We start from the raw sequence: 22,759 nt of genomic DNA on the forward strand, positions 1-22,759 counted from the left end.
ACTTTGGGATCAACCCCTGGAAAGCAAAATGCACTTGGTATAGTTTAGGGATAATACTTTCAGGGAAAATGAGAGTGTCAGCATGTGTAACTTAGCAAATCTACCTATAGTAGCTTAAGAAGTTACTGTCCGTGCTGTCCTTTGCTGCTCTCTCGCACAGCTGCTTGCATGCCACACATCCATGTGTTTGTGTCCCTCAGACCTTTCTGTGCCTCAACTGGTAGCTTAGCTTCAATCTCCTGCAGCTCAATTAAACCAACAGATGTTGCACGGAGTAACTGAGACTTGTTTCTACATTCCCTTCCACCAGTTCTGCTTTGGGGCTTGAAGAAGCAGCAGATCCGTGCTAAAAACTAAAACCTGCTGCAATCATTGCTAAGTGAATGTCTCCAGTGAAATGCAGTAAGCCAAAGAAAAACAACAATCAAAAATGAATTACTTGTACATGGAAAGCTTGTGTCTTCTCCCTGCTCCATTCCCAAAGCATTTGTTAACTTTTTCCTGCTAACTTTTCCTCCTTCTCTCTTCTGTTTTTGTATGATGAGCCAAAAACTCCCAGAGATGCTCCACAATCATCATTCACAGCTCTTAAAATGCCTGGACCTATGTAGTTCTCTGGAATCATTCCTTTAAACTAACTTAGGATCCTTATAAAGATTCATATGCAAAGCATTAAGTTATGGCAGAAATGTTCTGCAAATATTTATATTACTTTGCTCCCTCGCTACCACCTGTCAAGTTGTGTACTTCTGCCATAACTATGTAAAATATGTCTCACTACTCAATTTACTGTAGGAAAACTAATAATAATTAAAAAAAAAAGAGATTAAGGCTGTTACAAGAGTTCCTCTTATCTGTGCCAATACTTCATGCCAAGTGGAGTGACGCAATGGCTAGCACGAATCCTCTACATTTCTGTGCTACAAAACTAACAGAAATAAATCTAATAATTATGCTGTCTTTGAATAAACACTGAGCACAAGATAACTCTGGACAAGTTTGCACATTATATAAAGGAATAATGTGAATAATATTATGAGCATAACCTCAGAGGATGCCGAAGTATTACAGTCTCAAATCTGCTGATTATAGCTAAAATACACTTCCACATTTGGTTAATCTTCTTAATTTACCGTGAGAAAACTAACACCACGTTGTCAACTAATTGTTTCAATACTTTAGTCTGCAAAGTCAAAATGAGAGAGGGAAAAAAAACCCCCAACCAACAACCACCCTTCAGAATGAGCTATTTTCCTTTTGGCTTTACATCAGTGTGCCCATTGAGACAGCCTGGAAGCTGGCCAACTTGCAGGAAATGATTGCTGGGATTCTCTGTTCCTCTCGTATCTGTCATTACACAATTATATCCACTGCTTCATTTTCCCTACTGAACAGTAGAGAAATTTGGTCATGTACATGTGAGAACAGATCTAGCAAAACAAGTTAAAGCTGCAATCCTTTATAAATGTGATGTATCTGGAAAAAAAAATTAAAAAAAATCCTCGAGTGCACACTGCTGAGTTTTTAATGAAGCTTTTTATGACAGCAGTACCTCTGCTTATGTCTTTTCCAGGAATAAGATATATATTCTTTAAGTTATATATACACTCTTTCAGATTATTATCTGCTCCACAAATACTCATCACTCCTATAAGCCTGTGCTTCTTTGTGAAACACAGACTCACAGATTGTCAGAAAATGTTTTTTCCAGGCAACAATTACATATTCCAAAGCTAGTTAGTGAATGACCATTTAAAAACCCCTTGAAACTGTTGGTTTCTACACCTTTTTACTCACACTTGTAACTACCTTCCAGCAAAATAAAAAGGAGATTGCTTCAACCAGCCTTTATTCTAATTTTAGGGAGAAAACATGCAAGGATCCCAACACTATTTTTACAGCAGTCATTAAACTTGACAAGTAAATCTCTGGTTTTTACTTGACTTGAAGGATAACAAAATCTCTAGTATGTGTACAGGCTAGAAAACTGACATTTCATAGAACAACAGTTCATCTATATCCTCTGTGTCTGCGTGTGCATATATATACATGTATGACTGGTGTCTCATGCTCCTCTACTGTATTCTGTACTTGTTAACTATACAAAACCCTCTGCACTTTGCTTTCAAGCTGAGGTAACAAAAGCTGAAGTGCTGAACTTCCTAACCCATCATCGCAGAGTGCCTGTTAACATACAGTGCAAATCCATGTGAAAAAGCGGAGACTACGGTTCGCAGGTTCTCAACAGTGGCACTCCATTGGCAGGACCTGTCATCTCTGTCTAGCCTGCACTTTGTGACCCTAACATTTTCTCTTCTTTCCCACCACAATTATTCGGCGCTGAAGAAAAAAGGTGCAGATTACCTGTGGGTCAGGCACAGGATATTAAGAACAAAGAGAGTTCTTGAAATCCACTTCATTCTGTCTGACAATTTGTGGATGAACAGTCAAGGAATTAAATCGGGCTGTGAAGGCTTTCAAAATGCTCCCATTTTAAACTTATGACTATAAAGAGAAGCTTATAGTGAAAAAAACCCACAACAAAAAACCATCACAAAAAAACCTACCAAAAAACCAAACCCCATCTTTTACTCTTAAAATAGCCTATCAAAACAAAAACCCAAACAAGTTTATTATCTATATAAATTATTATCTATTATAAACATTGAGGACTAAGAACTGAAATTATATAACAAACTGTTTCTCACAGCCAATGACTTTAGAGTGGTCTCCTGTGCCGAACATGTAACCTTTTTATAATGCACAATGGATGCCATTCTTTTCTAATAGAAAAAGTGATTAAAATCCTATTTTGCTTGCTGACATCAACAAATGCATTTGGATTAAATATGATACTCTTAAAGTAAACAATGTTTGTTCCAAAATAAATACAGATCTTATTCTGCAACTTGTGTTTATTGAAGTAGCTATGCTAAAACCAAGGTTTACATTTTCATTTCAACTGCACCTTGTAACTGGAAGAATCCAATTTAAAATAAAACATGACCTTAAGAAGTATCTAAAGAGCAACTGCATTGTGCCAGTTACATTCCCACAGCAAAACAAAACTATTTTGCTAGTTTTCTTTACTTCATAAGTGTCATGAGACAGATATTTCATGAACTGATATTGTCTCGATATATACTACTCAATATGCTGAAATCTTTCGATTGAAAAGAAGACTGAAAAGCAAACTCATACCTCTAGCAGAGGGTCAGCAGAGCTCAGGACAACCATAATAAGTACAGTCCTTCAAACTTCAGAAATTTCTCACTTGCTTTAGGGTGTAAATTTGTTGTTCAGGTTCCAGTTCAGAGATACTCCCTATCGCTCCAAATGTACTCCTTACATTCCATTTCAGACAAGATAAAAGGTAAAACTATTTCTGTAATGTATCACCTTACTAAGAGAAGTGTTTTAGAGTGCCTCTCTAAGAGTCAGTTCTTATTACAACTTTGAAGAAGTAATTTGTTTTTCCATTTTTGTACATTTTGCAGGGAAAAAGGAAGAGAGGGGTATCAAAGAAATAATTTTACCAATAGATAGAAATGACTAAATAAAACTCAAGTTTATCCATTTAAAGAGTCTATGTCACTCCTGGAAAGAACAATGTTAAGTCCTAAGTGTCAAATCCACTATATTTTAAAAGTTCAGCACTTCACATTGTAGATACTTTCTTTATGATATGATTCCTGTTATCTGCAAATATATACTTTTGTAAAGAGAAAAAATCCTATGATTAATGAAAGCCAGTGAAAATAAAGTACAGAGTTTTAAGAAGTAAAAAAACCAAACCATGAACTTCATCGGAGTGTAATGAACTATTCCCACACATATTAACTTAAAAGTATAATTTTAGGACATGCACACTTTGTTGACACTATATACTAAAGATTTTAAAAATATATTTCAATTTTAAAGAATTTAAAAATTAAACTTATGAAAATAATGTTTTTTCCATAAAAGCCTTAAAATAATGTCTAATTTCTCAGGTAATGAGAGATTCATGTGGAAATTTTCACAAGAAGATGTAATCTCTCTCTTTCAGTCCCACATGATCAATTAATTTAAACTTGAAGGACCTTGGTGCTGTAGGTGATCTCCCAAATGCACATGTTTAAAAGGAAACTACAATGCTTTGTTTGAGCAAGTCTCCCATCTTTGTAATTGTCTGCTAATGGGACAAGGACCAGGTTTAAAATTCTCTCTGCTAACCTTGTCAGTATAGACAGCAAAAACATTTGCTCCTATGGGCAGCCTGAAGACCTTTACACAATACTTTGAATTTACTCTTCCCTTTTCTTTCCCACCTTTATGTTGTGTGGCAGAGGTTGACCCCTATGCTGCTGCTCAGTAGTAGAAGTAGGGAGTGAGCTAAGGCACTGCTTCCTTGGCCTAGCTGGAGTAGAGGACAGCTATGCTTTGTGGGAGCTCTGGGAGTGCCAGCTAGAGAGTCAAGACTTTTTGTGCCACCTCACAGCCTGTCATGGCTTAACCACAGCAGGCAACTCAGGGAGAAGCAACAGGAAGGTAAATAAAGTGATAAAGTGATGCTACAAGCTTGGTAGGCTCCTATGTATTTCAGCTCAGCTGTACATGTGCAAAGAACACTCCATCTGATCCTCTTGAGGAAGGAAATCATATAGGCTCTATTTTCAGTGGCACTAGGATGAAGGTACTTATCGTTGGCCATGTGAAAGAAGTTAAGTGGCTAGTAAGTTGCATAAGCCTATAAGAATGATCTTCTCAAGTGAGCAAAGGAGGTATTTGTTATTCTTCATAGCTCTGACACTCGTTAACTACAGCAGCACATTCCACAACAGCCAGGCATCATGAATTTTGGATGGGTTGAAGATTTTAGCTGTGTTTTACACACACCAGCAAAGACACAGTTCTGCCTGTGAATGAAGGCTTTGTTTTGCATTTCTGTTCGTTTACCTACAGATACATGTGTGATGTAATTTAGTTCCACATGCATGAAGTGGAATTTCATGAACTTTCTGCAAGTAACCCATAGTTGTAGTATCACATAAATGAGAAACTATTTTCCAGTCATTCCCTCACATACATACTAGGGAAAATTCCCTACCATGATTTGCATTTCCTTTCCTCTCTGTCCTTCCTTCCTTCACTGAAACTGAGCTGTTCCTGGATTGCTACTGTGGAAAATTAAATGCAAATAGATGGGCTTGGTGTCTCAGTCTGAATGTGCAAAGGGAAGTACTGTGATGCCTGCTGGGAGTCCACAATTGTTGATGGGTTCATTAGAAAGTGAACTGCCTACTCTTCATAGAACTTATAGTACATTAAAAATTAGGTTTATATCTCTAAAAATAAATTTAATGCTGTTAAAAAAAAGCTCTACTGAAGCTTTTGGAATAATCACATTTGACTTTACCAGAATTCTCTGCTGCTGGAGGAGAACTACCAGAAGTTGAATCACAGGCTTCTCATAAAGCATCCCTAGCCACTATCTGGTCACGAGGTTCCCATTACAGACATCACAAATATTGGGAGGAGGTGAACTCTTCTTTCAACCAAATGAGAAAAGTAATTTTTGAATAGATATTTGTCTGTAGAGGCCTGATGATTCCACCCTGGGTGACCAAAGAACTGTTCAGCTGCCATTCCTATGGTATTTGGGGGTGGGAGGGAAATAATTCAGTCAGCTCTGCCTGAAGCTTTCCTCTCCCTGAAACCACCCCTTGTTTCTCACCGGGAATAAGGCTTATTCAACAGCCTTTCCTATAATTGCTTATTTTCACTATGTCTTACAGTACTTTATCTGTTTGGTGGTTTGTTTTTTTCTAAAGAAGTAACTACAGGTGTTTCTTATTCAGCATCTAGCTAATCAGTTTGGAAGTCAAGGGCCAAAGATTTGCTAAGACTCTCCAGGATCCATCCTCCAATCGCAACCAAATCAGACCAACTCTGCCAAAATTGCACACTTGCTCAAGGAAAACAGCTATTTCTCACAGCAGTAGAACCAGACCTAGTGGTCTGTACATGAACTTCTGTCCATTTTTCATTGTTAAATGAAGGTCACCTGGCAAAACCCACCATTTTGTGAAAAACTGGACTGTTAGATTCTCTTTGTATTACCAGCAATAAATATTGACATGACCACCACGAACAATCACCAAGAGCTGATTCTACTTTCAGCTGCATCTTTAACTATCACATCACAGTCATTTCAAACAAAACGTTTTTCTTTCGCAGATTCTTTTAAAATATTTCTATTGAAGAAATATTTCTTAGAATATTAAAGAGTGCACGTGCTGGTTTTCTGTTTTCTGAGAGAATGTGAAATGTAATTTTCTAAGAAATTTATTTTCTTTGGCATCATCATGGTCAATATTTACTTTTAGGACAGTAAACCTATTCCTTTATCTCAAGAGTGGTTAGCCTCCACCTATCAAAAACACTGTTGCTCCATACTGGATTGTTTTTTCTTTTTTTTTTTTTTCCTGACATTAACACATCCAGGTTGATTTTCTTTCTTGCTGGCACATCATCGATGATCCCAGCACAACAAAGGAAATTCATACCATAATGAAAATACTCGAGGTTTTGCAATGCTCTGAGACAGGTTCACAAATGAAATGTTTTAAACAGAACTATGGTAATTGTCCATGAGGAAAACAAAGAGCAGGAAGCACTCAAAGCTGCCATGTTTACTTAAACAGCTGCTACCTATTTCTTAAAAATAACCCAACCAAACAACCCATATAGTAACAAACTCCTCCATATTCCAGCAATTTAACTTATGAATAACCAAGCAACTAAAACTCATGAAGTTGCTCTAAGGTTGGAAGAGAATTATTAAATTCTATGTAACTCTAATCCTAATTTTGAATGGAAAATAATATCAGCCCCAGTGGTGGTGCTGCAGACTTAATTAATGGTTTAATCTTTTTTAGTGTTCTGAAAGCTTATCACAAACCGAATGTAAATGCAGTAACTGTTAATACTAAGTTCATTAATATTTTAATGCATTTTCCACCACACTTTTCTTCTAATAATATTATTTCAAAAAATACACAGATGTAAAAAATAGACAAGTGATACTAAGAAATAATATATAATTTATAAACATAATAAATATAACAAATAATTATAAATGAATATTATATTCTAATCAAATGATTTTTTTTCTCCTTTCTCCTGAACTATTTTAATACCTACCTACCAATATTTTATGTTCTCTCATGGACTGTGGTGTAACTTTGCAGTAAGTTTACTGATTTCTGAAGCATTATTTTACACCCCCACAACTGAAAGCCTAGAAGTCTCACTTGCTTTATAGGCAAAAAAAATAAGCTATTAAACAATACAATCACAGGTAACTTGTTTTGGAACAGCAACACTTAGAGGAGCAAGACTGATTTACTGTTGTTCTGATTTCTTCTTTTTCAGTGAGTTAACCCATCGTTTTGTAAACATAATTTGTCACCAACACCAGCCAGAGTTCTCTGCAACTACTTTTTGCCTTTCTTTCAGATCTGTTATCCCTGCTGAGAGAATCTACTAAAGAAGAATTTTTCATACTGACACCAACTGTAGTCTTGCTGTGAATAACCACATTCCCATAAAAATCATTCCATTTATTGCAAAGTTGTTGGCAGACCATAGGAATAATAGTCAACTCAGGAAACCTTTTATCCTGAAATCACATAGCTTAACCCTTTGAATGACCACATGTAGTTCATACATAAAAGCTATATTACCACACTGCTGTTTAATTTCTTAGTAAAAGCTTTTTTGTTGGTGGTAAGTTTTCTAAATTATTTTTTCACAGTACTTCCTTTACGTAAAATTTAAATAATAATTTAAAAAGACTGGATTGGGAGTATTCAGTGTTTTTGCTTAATATACAATGTTGTGTTAAAAATTACAGACTCTTTTCAAATACATGAAATATTACATTACATAGATGTGAGTGTGGTTTTGATTATAAACAAAAATTTACAGTCATACAAAACTTTAGTGTTTTTTCTACCTTCCTATGGTAAAGGAAGATTTATGAATTTACAGTATAATGGAACAATTAAAAAAAAGTGGGTTTTGTGGCAGATACTTCTGTTAGACATTATATTTGCTGCATGAAACACCAAACTAATGGAGATTAGATTCAGAAAAGAGGTATTAGTTCTGTTAGTCAGACCTCTTGACAGTTTGGGAGTCAGAGGTTCCTTATACTTCAATTTCTGTCCGAATTTATTAAAGTGATGGAACAAAAAAAAGTCAGTGTATGTTTTCACTGTCTATTTTTTTTTCTGTTCATAAACCCTTGTTTGTAGGTAATCATGACTTGATTTATGCTAAATTCATTTGACAAAGGCCATAACAGGAGATTTAGACTTGTAAATACACACTTAAGAAAAGTATATACTTTTTGTTCCAATAAAAGAATTGAAATATTTGACTTGTATTTTTAAACTTTTCAGTCAAAACTTTCAGAAAAAAATCCTACAAACACTCGAGTTATAACTGCTGCTACAATTGTCTCTTGCCTTTGCCTGCTGATGCTAGGGAAAGCATTTTTCCCCTGTATATCCACATTTTAAATTTGCAATGTGAGTTATACAAACATGCAGAAGAAAAAGCTGAGATCTTTCAGCTGATTGATTTTCTACAGTTCAGAAAGCATCGTTTGCTTAGATAAAGCTGATTTTTCTTGTCATAGTATTTCAGCTGAGCTCAGTACTCTTGTCAGCAGTCTGTGCTCTGCTGTCAGTGAACAGATAAGAACTATCATCTCCTGACTGCATCATAGTACAGGTAACCTGCAGATAGTGTCTGGACTCCCTTGTTCTGACTGGACAAGGATCTTGGAAAAACCAAAAAAATAAAACCAATACTTCGTTCCTTCAACATGTCATTGTTTCTTTTGTTAAACTTTTTGTTTACATTTTTTGAAATCCTCATAAAGCCTCATGCTTCAATAACAAAGTTTAGGATAGTTTTAGTGTGCTACAGAATCAGCCAGTTTCTTGGCCATATCTAAAGAAAAATTTTACAAGTGCTATTAACAGCAGTCAAATTTTACTTTAAACACAGAAAAATAAAAGTGATACTACAATGAGTAAAGGGAATAATCCTCTCCCTCTTTCTTTACAGTTTCATTAGACCATTGAACTGGATGAAATTCAGATAGAGGCCTTATTGTAACCACACTGAAACAGTAGAAATCTCCTGAGACTGTGAAACTCAAACATTTTGGAAACCAACTTCAAGCACCCCTTATGTGCTTTTAAAGAAAATGAATGACAGACACTTCTTAATTTTTCTCCCTGTAGCAACATTTTAATATAATTTCTGCCATCCCCCCTGCCCCCCAAAAGCCAGCATAAACAGATCTGTTTAAAATTCATGCGTATGCATGTTTTCTTAAAATTTAAACTTCAATCACAGCACTCACACATAACCACACCAGCATAAACTGCATGATGGCTTTCAAGATATCAGACATCTTGTAAATAACATTGTAAATTCATGCCAAAATTAAGTCTAGGGCAAAGAGGCTGATAGAAACTACCTACCACTCATATTGCTAAGATGCTTATGCAGTGGTTTCAAATCTTTGCACTGATGTGAGGATTGTCTAATGTGCTCTCATCCTGCAAAATGTCATGTAAGGATGAAACTTAGTTTCACCTAGCTTTCTAAAAATACTTTAAGTATATAATTTTCAGAGACTAATCCACTCAAAACACCAACCTGAATTATACGAATTGGAGATTTGTGGTTTAAGATGGTGCCTACATCAATCAGGAGAGAACTTCTTTAAAGGTGACTATTATGCTCTCTTCAGTTTATCTTCTGGCTTTTGCATTAGAAGACTCCAATGAGAAAAAAATAGTTTGCCTCAAAGTAGTGGAATCAGCACAAAATAACTGCATTATGTGAACAGAAAGGTTGGGCTGGGAAAGGTATTTGAGTGTAAATTAATGTTGATCTTAGCTGGAATAACTTGCACTCTTCAGCACTTGCAGCTGCACCAGGGACTTGACTGGCTGTATGAGATTTTACACATCTGTCAACTTCATCAGAGACCAAAACACAAAATCTACTGCTCAGGAATGTTATTTGAATTTGTGAAACTTTTTAGATTATAAACTAATAATGGTATACTTAGGAAACTTATGAATGTTATTATGAACGAGTCATAACTAGAGGCTTGACATCTATAGTAGTAGATAGGCTTTTGTTCAGTGTATCAAATTCATACTATTTAAATAAAATGTAAAAAAGAATTGTTCACATCAGTTCCATGAAATATTAAAAGCCAAAGAGAAGCCTCTCTCTGCAAGAATAAAATGAAAGCAATAAATTTATTAATAGCTACATTAACTGCTTTTACCATTAGTATCAACTATTTATTTATTTATTTGACATTACTCTTCTATTATTTCAGACTTACAGGATAATTAAACTAATAAAATGAACACATTCAAATCTGAAGTTATAATTCTGGCACTAAGAGGCCTTCGGGATGAATCACATTATTACCCAGTTTTGTATCTAACAGGCTGAACCATCAAGCAGTGTATCACATCTTTGCTTAGGGAATGATCTGCTTTGGTAGAAAAGCTCTGTGGCAGGCATCAAGAACTTTGTGACCTCTTAAAATAAAAATTCATTGAGGGCAGGTGTTTATATGTGTCAGCAATATAAAGTAAGCCAGTGTATTGAAATCTGCTAATAGATTGACAGTATAAGTATGAAAATAGACTACAAAGTTCTCAGATTGTTAAATTTCTTGTAGTCAGTTTTGCATCTCCTAAATTCCATCAAGCCTTAGTGAGGTTTTTTGTTTCATTACTGGCTATAAGAGAATTTTCAAAGTGCTGTCTCATGTTCTTCATTACACAGCAATCTTCTTGTTACTATTCAGAGCCTTCCTCTGCAGCACAACACTAACGTTTCTGTTGCAATTAAAGCTGCCATACCTGGGGTGGATCAGTGACTGCAGTAACAGACCCTGCCTATATACAGCTTTGATGCAACTATTACAATGGCTTCCAGGTACCTTACTGCTGTCCTTCAATACACTGTCTCCTGAACTAGCCGATCTGATATTTCAGACTCTGCAGAACCTAGCTGTAAGTGGGCAGGTACAATTTGTACCATGAAAAGCATGCCAAAATTTGGTATTTTATTTCCTGGAAAGGGGTGAAGAACTTTAATTCTGTCACTGGAAGGAACACCTTTGAATGTGTAATTTGGGAGAACACGTAAACAAAACATGTTTTGTTATTTTGATAAAAATTTCTTTTAGAGTACTATCTTGGAGATGAGTCCAATACCAATAAAACTTAGCTTTCTGCCTACCATAAACCTTTTATGACTACCATGTATTCCACTGACAAATGGGATGCCATCAGAGGGACCTTGACAGGCTTGAGGAGTGGGCTAGTGTGAGCTTCATGAAATTCAACAAAGTGCAAGGTCCTGCAGCTGGGTGGGGACAAACACCCATAGCAGTACAAGCTGGGTGGGGAATTGACAGAGAGCAGCCCTGTTGAGAAGGACCTGGGGATACTGGTGCATAAAAAAACCCGGATATAAGCCAGCATTGTGCATTTGCAGCCCAGAAAGCCAACAGCACACAGGGCTACATCAGAAAAGGCATGGCCAGGAGATTGAGGGAGGTGATTTTCCCCTTTTCCCTTCTACTCTGCTCTGATGAGACCCTACCTGGAGTACTGCTTCCAGCTCTGGGGTCCTCAGCACAGGAAAGACATGGACCTGTTAGAGCGCATCTGGAGGGCCGAAGACGACCAGAGGGCGGGAGCACCGCTCCTGTGAAAACAGGCTGAGAAAGCTAGGGTTTAGCATGGAGCAGAGAAGGCTCTGGGGTGACCTAATTGTGATTTTTCAATATATAAAGTGGACTTAGAGAGGGACACACTTTTTACCAAGGCCTATATTGATAAGACAAGGAGTAAGAGGTAATGGTTTTAAAATGAAAGACTTAACCTAGATTTAGGTTAAGTACATGGAAGAAATTCTTTATTGTGGGGCTGATGAGGCACTTGAACAGGTTGCCCAGAGAAGCTGTGGATGTACCATCTCTGGAAGTGTTCAAGGGCAGGTTGGATGGGGCGTTAAGCAACCTGATCTACTGAAAGATGCCCCTGCCCATGGCAGGGGGGATTGGACTAGATGACTGTTAGAGTTTCCTTCCAACCCAAACCATTCTATGATTCTGTGAAATGTTCTTTACTATGTTGGGCAATTTGCATGTCCATGTATTTCTTCACAAAGCATGCCTGTCTACTCTTTAACTCATTTGTACTAAAACAAAATCTAGGCATCCCAAACAGAAGCCCCAACACCAGTTGAATACATGGAGTTTATACTAGTGCTAGCTCACAAGTACAGACACCTGAAACACTGCCATGATTAGTGATGACTGATGCCCTTCTGCTCTAAATGTTGGGATGTTTCTTAACCAGGTTTTAAAAATCAGAGTTTACTTGAAGTGTATGAATAACTCAAACTGGAACAATTACAACTTACAAAAATAATCCAAAATAAAAACACAATAGAAAAGGAATGAACAAATACAATAGAAAAGTGGAAAGTTTTCTTGGATGACTATTTGCAATATTTTGCAATTTTCTTTTTAAAGTTGTTTGAATACACAAGTTTTCTAATTGTGTCAGTAGAGAGAAAATTTATGTCAGGATATTCTTGAGGACTAATACATTAAAGAGACCAAGCTGAAGCAGTGTTAGAAAGCCAACTAGAAGTGTACACAATAACAAATTCTATAATCACTAGACTCGACTGTGGATTTTCTCTCCTGAGTACTTTACGACAGAATTATCATCTTTGTATCTGCAAATACTACTCTTATCATCACCACTGTGAGGAGACTAAGGCACAATGATCAGGAATTAGAAAGTATTGGGAACCACGAACATTGACCTCGTGTCATGTCATCTACAAAAATATGTATGTAAAATATGAACACCAGACAAGTGATTAGTAGATAACGTCAGCAAAGGCTTATCCTATGAATGTTGAGAGTTTGGAGCACAGTTTCAGACAAAAAATTATCTTGATCTGATTTTTTCCATGCAGAGAAGTTGAAAAAGCTCTTCTCTCTGGTAACAGCATTTTCTCAATCCTCCTTCTCCACTTCCTTGGTCTGCCTGCAGCTTCCTTAACTCCCATCACTGACTGTGGATCTCCATACCACTTAGGTAAATTTAAATCTAGGCAACATCACACTTGTCATGCCTGTCCAAAGCTGGCTCCACATTTCCACAAAGTGTGGGAGAATAAATGATGGACTTCTATACTGGTAATAGTGGCCAACCTGCTCTCCCAGCTTGCTTTGGAGCTTGCTCAAAGCCTGCACTTAAGGGCTGGCTTGCATCCAAGCACTTCATTTGTTAGATTAGTTGACTGTAGGACCAGATGTGCTAAAATGCTTTCAGAAAGAGGAGCATTTTACCCTACAGTGGTCATGGTTCTTTGAGATGTGCAATAACCTGCACGCAGTAAGTCTGCTAAATGTAGTAATGAATTCAATAATGTGTATTATCATAAAGCCCATGATCCCAAATCATGCTTCAGAATGCTACTGTGCTAAAAGTTACCAGGCTGAGTCTGTGGCATATTAAAGTACCCAGGTCTGAGGGGAAATAGCTTCCCTTTCTCCTTCAGATTAAAGAAACAGAACATATGGCTGTATTGCTTCAAAGGCATTCCTACGGGGCACTGTGTGGTACACTGGGGACGTAGCTGTGTGCATGGTCACTGAAGAACCTGGGAGGAAAGTCACTTAGTCTCCTGCAGTGTTACTGATACCTACAAAGGAGAAAATTTTCAGGCTGATGAAAAGAGAATATATGTCCCTGTCATGCAAAAAGTTCTCCTTGAGGGCCAGAAGTGATTTATAAGGTACATTTGCTTCCAGCAGCAGGGAGGCAGCCTGGTTTCACCTGTAAGAATTGAAGGCAAAGGCCAAAGAGGGACTAATGTTCAAAAAGTTCTGCTGCATGACTGTGCTTTACAGATGGTGTGCTGGGTTTTAGTTGATCCCTTTCTTAGCCCTGGGCTCTCACTACAATCTCCCCTCTTGGAAATCCCTGTAGTGCCTGGTGTTAGTACAGAGTGTATCACCATCTGCTTTAGTGACATGAGAGTCTGCATTGCAATGTGGGCCCTAGCAGTCCTTTATGTTTCTTTAGGGAACAGAAGGGCTCAGTATACTGCTGTGTGTCAGACATCTCAGTCACATTTCAAGTAAAAAAGCTGCACTTCACGCAGTCCTCAGCTTGAAAAGGAATAGGAGAGAGAAGTCGTGCTGATAAATACTGGTAGTCCAGTGACTGGGAGCCACATACAAGGAGAGCAGGCACTTCCACAGAGTGAACTATGCAGGAAACAATCCACGAAAAGCAGTTTTCATAAACAACACCTGGCAGTTAATTTCTTCCTATCAACTTCTAAACCTGGGTAAATCCAAGCTAGCAGTTAGAGACTTATAGGAATCCTGGAAGGATTTACTGCCATGTGAGTGGAAGGAGGAGGTTCACAGGGCAAATACAACGTGAGAGTGTAAGGACATAAATGCCGTCTATTCTCACCTTTAAACTGTGAAAAGATGCATCTGTGTAAGACAGCATCTTGATGCTTCATGGGAGCTGGAAACATTCCTATATGTGAAAAGGGTAGGATTTGTAAAATGTTTCTGTATTAAACTAACTTTATTTAACCAAATGAAGAGGCAGGACAGTTTGAGCAATATAGAAGGTGCTCCTGTGCTGCTCCTCATTATGGGAGGACTGGTGAACCTTGCTAGTGGTAGGTGGGCAGGACAGAGGAGCCTGGAAGCCAGGCTGGGATGTCAGCACCTCAGCCACTGTCTGTCCCAGGCTGATGCTCCCAACAACTGTGCTTAATGACAGAGCTGCATCTTATGGAAATCATATGCAACTGTAATGCAGGCAGCTTTCCAGAGGGATCCATGTACAGTAATATGCTAATGCAGAGGCTTAGAGGTTCATTAATGTGAAGTAACACCATCCTTGAAAGCACAGTGCAGCCATGCAGCTCTTTTTGACACACAGAAGAGATTGTGTTCTGAATTGCCATCAAGAACACATTAATATACAACCAGGTGGATTTCAAGTAAGAATGTGAGGAGAAATTAGCCAATTCCTAATTATTAGAACATAACTATTTTTTTTGCAAAGAACCAGATAGTGCTTTACAGTAATACCTGACAGCATTCCCTGTCTTTTATCGTTAAGAGAAATACATCAACTAATGTAGCTGAAAAACTCTTACCATATTGCCTTTCATTATAGATGACTCCCATGCATATATCATCACTTTGCATATAGAGACTTCACAACCAGAAGTGGCTTGTGAAGCCATGAGTGTGCATTATATATCCTTCACGAATGGTAGAAAAATTATTGCTAACCGTTGTGACTGTGCCCCATGCATTACTGCATTTCTCAGAAGTGACAAAATTAATTTTTTTCTAATATCATAATATATAATCTTATTTTGAACCTTCCCACAAAAGCCCACACCAAAAAAAAGAAATAAAAATCCTGAAAGAAAAAAATCATGAATAGAACTAAAAATTAATTTGCTTTTAATTACTTCAATAGAATTCAACACAAAAAAAGTATTCTATTCATAAGAAAAAGTATTACGTAAGATTAAAAAAGAAAGGTCTAATAAGGATAACTTTCAGCTTTGGTATATATCTCAAAGGAACAGATCTAACGAGATGGTGTCATTTTAGAATAAAGTTTGCAAAACACTGAACTAACTTTTTAAAATAGGATGTTCCTAATAATTCAATACCACCAATTATTTCTTTAGCATATCTAGTTATAACTAGATATATGTAACTATGTAACTGATATGCCAAAAAAATGAATAAACCAATCTTTGAAAAGGGTCACTATAAGTATGTAAATATATAGCCTTTAAAGATACAGAAAGAATCACAGAACTATTGAATTACAGAATAGCTAGGGTAGGAAGGGACCTTAAAGGTCATCTAGTTCCAACCTCTCTCCTGTGGGCAGGGGTATCTTCCTCTTGACCAGGTTGCTCAGAGCCCCATCCAACCCAGCCTTAAACAGTTCCAGGGATGGGACATCCATAACTTCTCTGGGCAACCTGTTCCAACGTCTCACCACCCTCATAGTAAAGAATTCCTTCCTCATATCTAATCTACATCTACCCTCTGTCAGTTTGAAGCCATCATTCCTTGTCCTACCATTATATGCCTTGTAAAATATCCCTCTGTATGTCTCCTTTAGGTATTGGATGGCCACAATGAGGTCTTCCTAGAGTCTTCTCCAGGCTGAACAACTCCAAGTCTCTCAGTCTTTCCTCTTATGAGTGGTGCTCCAGTTGTCTGATCACCTTTATGGCCCTCCTCTGGACTCACTCTACACCCTTCTCTTAGTGGGGGCCCCAGAGCTGGATGGGGCACTCCAGGTGAGGTCTCATGGGGGGACAATCATCTTCCTTGACCTGCTGGTCATGCTTCTTTTGATGCAGCTCAGGACATAGTTGGCTTTCTAGGCTGCAAGTGCACATTGCAGGGTTATGTTGAGCTTCTTGTCAATGAACACCTCCAAGTCCTTCTACCCAGGGCTGCTCTCAATTAATTCAGCTTCACATTCTCCACCAGCCTTCCTTGTTGGTGAGAACAAGGTCCAGCTTAGCACCTCTCCTTGTTGGCTCCTCTATCACTTGGAGAAGGAAGTCATCAGTAACGCCTTACAGAAACCTCCTGTTTGTGTTGTCCCTCCAAAGATATTGGGGTGGCTGAAGTTTCTCATGAGGACAAGGAGGAGTCAATGTGAGGCTGCTCCTATCTGTCTACAGAGTGCCTCATCCACTCAGCCTTCCTGGTCGGGTGGTCTATAGCAGATCCCCACTTAATGTCACCTGTCCCTGCTCTCCCTTTAATACTGACTCATAAGCTCTTGGTCAGCTCCTTATCCATCCCCAGGCAGCACTCCAGGCACTTCAGCACTGACACCTCCTCCTCATCTCCCCTGCCTGTCCTTCCTAAAGAGCCTATATATTTTCATTCTAACACTCCAATCACAAGAGTCATCTCTGCTGGGAGAACAAAGCTTGTGTGAGCAATTTCTCCCGCATTTCTGTAGGCCTTGCCTTGGCATGGCTGGGTGCAGACAGTAAAAACTGTTAACATGGCTTCAGCCTCTGAAGCTAGAACAAAGGAGGATCACTGCCAAGGTCAAGAAGGAGTCCTGAGAGATAAACAAGTTTTCTCATCTCATATGGACACCTGCAATACTCCAATTAGCACTGGACAACAAAGTATGTTTCTTTTATGCACCCAATGCTGTGAAAGAAGAATCACACATCGGAGTGTAGTAGCAGTATATAACGAGTATCCTCTTTGTAATAAATGGACATTTTGTCGATCCTACTGGTCTGAGAGCAATCTATATCAATCCCCTCCACCGATACATCTCACTAGTCTTTGTGTTGTCAATAAGATTGCAGACCTGCAGGCATGCACACACACTCCTCTAATTCCTCTTGTTTACTCCCCATGCTGTATGCGTTTGCATAGAAGCATTTAAGATGGGCCCCTGATCAAGTCAACTTACTGGCTGGAGTGGCTGGAATTCCTTTATGCTGCTCTTCAGGTACTCTTCTGCTGACCTGTGATCCCTTTCCAGACTCTGGGCACCTACTGCTGTTGCTGGCATGAGACTGGTAGAAGTGGGATGGATTGAGGTTCCCCTCCTCCAGCAACTTAAGTTTCAAGCCCTCTTCCCCATCTTGACAAGCCTATGACCGAAGATGCTCTTCCCCTCCTCTGATAGATGAAGCCCATCAGCCTCCAGTAGACCTGGTTCCTCAAAGCGAGTTTTATGACCTAAAGAGCTGTGGTACGTGTCCTGAAACCATTTGTTGACTTGCCAGATTCCAATGGCCCTTTCAAACTCCTTCCCTCTGGCTGGGAGGATTGATGAAAACACTACCTGCACTCCAGAGCCCCTTAGTGCTGCTCCCAGGTTTCTGTAATCCATTTTGATACTCCTCAGACTGCTTCTGGCTGTATCACTGGTGCCCATGTGAAACAATAGCAGCAGATAAAAGTCAGTGGACTGTATAAGGCTTGGAAGTCTCTTGGTGACATCCCTGCAGCCCTGGTAAACAGCACACCTCTCTAGAGAGCACATCAGGTTGGCAAATGAGTTGCCTCAGAAGTAAGTTGCCTACTATTGTCACCTCTCGCCTTCTCTTAATTGCTCTTGTTGTTATATGGGGTGCAGGTCAGGCTCTTTACTCAGTTCCAGCATCTCTCCTGATGTGATGGGTCTTTCCTTTTCAGTCTGCACAGGGGTGAAATGGCTCTGCATGGGCACCTCAGGCGTTGGGGAAGTGCCTTCCTCTTACAGGTCTTTGCCCTTGCAAGCTTATATTCTTCTACATTACTGGCTCCTCTCCCTTCTGTGTGGGCCTCTGGAGGAGTTTTTGGCCATTTGCCTGTGGGCTGTGAGTCTTCTGCAGATTGCACTTGGAACTTGCTATCCAACTCCTTCACAGCCTCCCTGCTGCCTTTCCACTGCCTCCTGCCGCTCAGCCACCTGCCGCAGGAGGTCCTCCACCTGGCACACCTGTGGCAGGCAGGTCTGCCGCCTGTCCCTGCCCCAGGAGAAAGGACTAGGCACTTTCTGCACTTGGAGTTCTGCACTGCAGCCTCTTCCTTCGGCAGGTCTGTCTGGGTGGACACACTGGCCACTGCTGGAGCAGATGGTGCAGATCCTCTGTTGGAGCTGCAGCCTTTGCTCTCAGATGAGTGCCCACCATTCTGCTTTGGGGGTCCGGTAGGATGAGTGCCCTTGACCTGTGCAGATGGCCACAGAGTAGCGCCTGGTTGCTGGGTTGTGTAGTCTTCAAGGCCAATGGAATGTTCCTCCTTTGAGGAGGTGTCCTCCCTACAGAGCCTCCTGAGCAAACTACCACACTATGATCTGTCTGCCTGCCCTGGTCACAAAAGTCAACAGGTCACAGGGCTCACTAGGGCTGCCTCTGGTGGGAAGTGGGGGTGGCCACCATAACTCCTGGCTTTGCACATGCCAAGAGAATGAGCCACTCTCATAAGAGCTGCCTGCTCTTGGTGGGTCTCTGTGCTCTCCTGGGATTTCCCTGGCTCAGGAAATTCCCCTCGTAAGCCATGATCCCCCACTCTGCTCTAGAACACACCTGCACTGGAGCTGATCACCTTGATGAGTGATGAGATAGGCAGATGTCACATTTCAGTCCTATCATCAAGTTGCTAATTTCCCTATAACACTGGAGCATACATCCTAAAATACCTAATATGTGTAATTGCTTCGCATACACCATTAAAATATTATACCTTATTATCCCTATCGCAACATAATCAGTATGTAAAATCAAACATGATTTTCAGATGAGGTAACTCTGGCTCTCTTGAGAGCACTGCATCAATGTAGTTATTCCCTCCTGCACACAGTTAAAATTCAACTATAGAACAAAGAGTATGAGATCTTTAAATGAAAAAATTCAATACTGAAACCCCAAATTTCTTATTTGGAAGCCGAAATGCAGATTTTGGAATCTAAATTTTGAGAACACTGCCCTTTTTTTCTACTGTTTGGCCTAGTACACTCCTCTAATTTCATTATGAAATTACTACTAATGCAAGAAAACATTGTTTATGATGGTACTTAGATCAAATTATAGATAAGTAAACATTAATATTTTTCCTTTCAGTATGTAAAAAAACTTTTAATTCCCCTTCAGTGTGCTGTTTAAGGAATGGTCCTCAAGATCTGAAATTATTTGCTATTACATCACTTTGGAATTAATAGGTCCAAATAAATCTGTACAAAGTGAAGGAAATAAGTCATTTATTTCACTTTTTTCAAAGCAAAAACTAAGAACTAGTACAAGGGTGCAGTAAGTAATTGCAAATCTAAATGTAGCTCATCCATTCAAAAACAGAATTCTGACTTCAGAGCTAGAGATCTTCAGTGAGATCTGATTGAATTATTTCATTGAGTTTGAAAATTTCAGTTACATATACCATTCTTATTCTTACCACTACTACATAAAGAACAACATACATGGAATTAGATGATTAATTTACCTGGCTTTATCCCTTACTAAACTCAGATGAGTAAACTTGTTTGCAACTGATAGCCATTGGCATTTATTGACTTTATACAGACTAAAAATTGACTTCTGAAGTTTAGAATTTAATCTAAGAATATTAAATAAATCTCTAGGCTGAGCTTTGAAAAGCCAGTTAGGTCATAAACAAATCAAGCTGTGCTTCAGAGATCACTGCTGCAACTCTGCCCTTTGCATTCAAAATGCTAAATCAGTCTTCAGCAGTTTATAAGAAGAAAAAGTATTTTTACTTGGATAACAAGAGAGCTGTTCTGATTATAGAGTTTTCTGGAATGTGTTGGATGAAAGAAGATTTTTATTTAAAAACATTAACTTGTGGTATCTGGAAAAATGTGCATCATAGGCCAAAGTTATGACTGATGATTGCCTGCCCGTAAACCCAGTCTCCCTATATACCAGGAAGGGTTCCCTCTGAGCGTGGGTGAGCTGGAAAACATCAGTTTTCAGGTTCCCACTTTGAATTAAGCCTAGACCCAAAGACATGTCTAAACTGTGGGTTAAATATGCTCCAAATCCAGCTTTGTCTGCCTTCATACTATTGCTGGGCAAGGATACCCAAGCTCTGTGGCTCACTGGCAATGTTGCCAACAAACATCTTCATCCCTAACAGACCAGATGCTTGTGCACATGAACTGGAAAGCTTAAGCCTGAGCAGGGTCACCGCTAGATCTTTCAGACTCAGTCCTTCATCAGTGAGAACAGATGCTTTAAGCCTGAGGCACATCCAAGCCAAACTGCCCACAGTTTTCATGGAAGCCTGTCAAGCTGTAAGCAGCCTGAACTTCCAAACCACCAACCAAGGACTTTGAGTTTCTGAGATGGATATGAGGAATCTGCCCTGAGGTCGCAGACCTTGGGAAACAGGCAGGCCCTGCTAGTAAAATGGTGACGCTCACAAGAACGACAAACTGTGGCTCCTTCAAAAATACCATACGTCTGTGACATGTTTCAAAAAATGTGTCATTTATGGTGAACTGAAAGCCTCAGTCTCTGATGAGGTCTAGTCCTTACATGCACTTCCCAAAAAGCACAGGCTCTCTTATGCCCTTTCACTGTGTACTTTTCTGAAGGCTTTTCTATGCATTCTGAACATGCTCTTCATTTCTTGGACAAGGCATGATCTTTCAGCCTGGAGCTCATGTTCCCCAGGAATAAGAACTTAGAGTTTATGTACAAGGACATGAACATGACTGTTTACTCCTGGGTGCCTCTATGTATGAAGAAGACAGGGTATGGAAAAAACCTATTACACTTGAGTTTGGAGACACAAGATAAACTGGCTTGTTATGGTGGAAATGGAAAGAACCAGGCTTATCCAGTGAGCTTCTCTGCTTTCACTAACCACCTGGATCGGTATTTTTTTCGTGCACAGCTTCACCTTTCTTCAGTGAATGAACTGCTATACTGTACTGTTAAGGCTGCAAGATGTCTATTAGCAGAAGATATTCTACCATCTGTAAAATGTGATTGGTTAACTTCCATAAAAGTCAGTGATGCTGACAACCATGTATGAAGCAGCTACATGTCTGGCTATGCACAGCAAATGAAAACAAACTGAACTTCATTGAATATGCTGGTAAGATACGGTAGTACTTTCTCTTTCTGCTCTGGATAAAATGAAATAAAACCAGAAATCAGAAACAGATTTGGAAAATTACTAGCATTGTTATAATTTTAGACAAATCTGAAAAATAAGTCCTACACATGCAACTTCACTGATGGTGCATCATATATCCAAAACAATCATATCTTTACATTTAGCTACCTTAATGAAAGAAAACACTACTTTAAAATTTAAAGAAACCAGATATTTTATTGTAAGTATAAAAAATAAATACTTTAAGGAATGGAAGAAAAAATAAAGCACGTTAAATGATTTCATTATATACTAAGATGCCAAATCATCTGTGAGTAGTTTCTTTTTAGATGAAAAGAAATCAAAATATAGGACAGATGTTAGACAAACCACATTTGAGGTCTATCACGCACTGGCATTTTTCAAATTATTTTGGCTCATCTATTAAATAAGGTGTATTTTGCTTGATTTTGAAAAGGGAAACATCAGGAAATATTTAAAGGCCAATTGCTGCCAATTAACTTTGATCAGCAAAACTTGAATTTGAATCTTTTAGATTCTTTTGCCTGTCTGGAATAACACACTACTCTAAAATCTAGCAAAACAACAACTTGATGATTAATGTGTGTTGGCAGCCCCACCACAAGCTTGCTTAACAGCTGGATTTTAAATAAACAGCTGTCTTCACTACGATGGGAAAGAAATCTGACTGTTTTCATGTTTTCGCGTTATTCAAATATGATCAGAAATTGCATTTTTCCCTTTTAAGATGAAACATCCAGGCATTACAGTGACAGTCGCTTTCAGCAGTTTGGGTAGTTTTAGAATGATCTCACAAGCTCTGCCAAACCATAGCCTGTGTAGGCTAAAAAAATCCCTTGGCATGCCAACACCAGCCCCTTGCCGCACGCTGCAGGGCAGAGACATGCGTGGCAGAGAAACCCGGGCAGAGAAACTCATCGTGCCTGCTGCTGGGGAAGGTAGAGG

The 22,759-nt window shown here is 38.9% G+C and overlaps 1 protein-coding gene across 1 annotated transcript in view; it reads right to left on the reverse strand.

The window, feature by feature from the left end:
- The window catches only part of EYA1 (EYA transcriptional coactivator and phosphatase 1), a 163,573-nt gene that overhangs the window by 17,053 nt on the left and 123,761 nt on the right, over positions 1 to 22,759 (reverse strand). The gene's annotated exons all lie outside the window — the stretch shown is intronic.

The sequence above is a fragment of the Corapipo altera genome, unplaced genomic scaffold (genome assembly GCF_003945725.1).
Source record: "Corapipo altera isolate COAL_440 unplaced genomic scaffold, ASM394572v1 49, whole genome shotgun sequence".
Lineage (NCBI taxonomy): Eukaryota > Metazoa > Chordata > Aves > Passeriformes > Pipridae > Corapipo > Corapipo altera.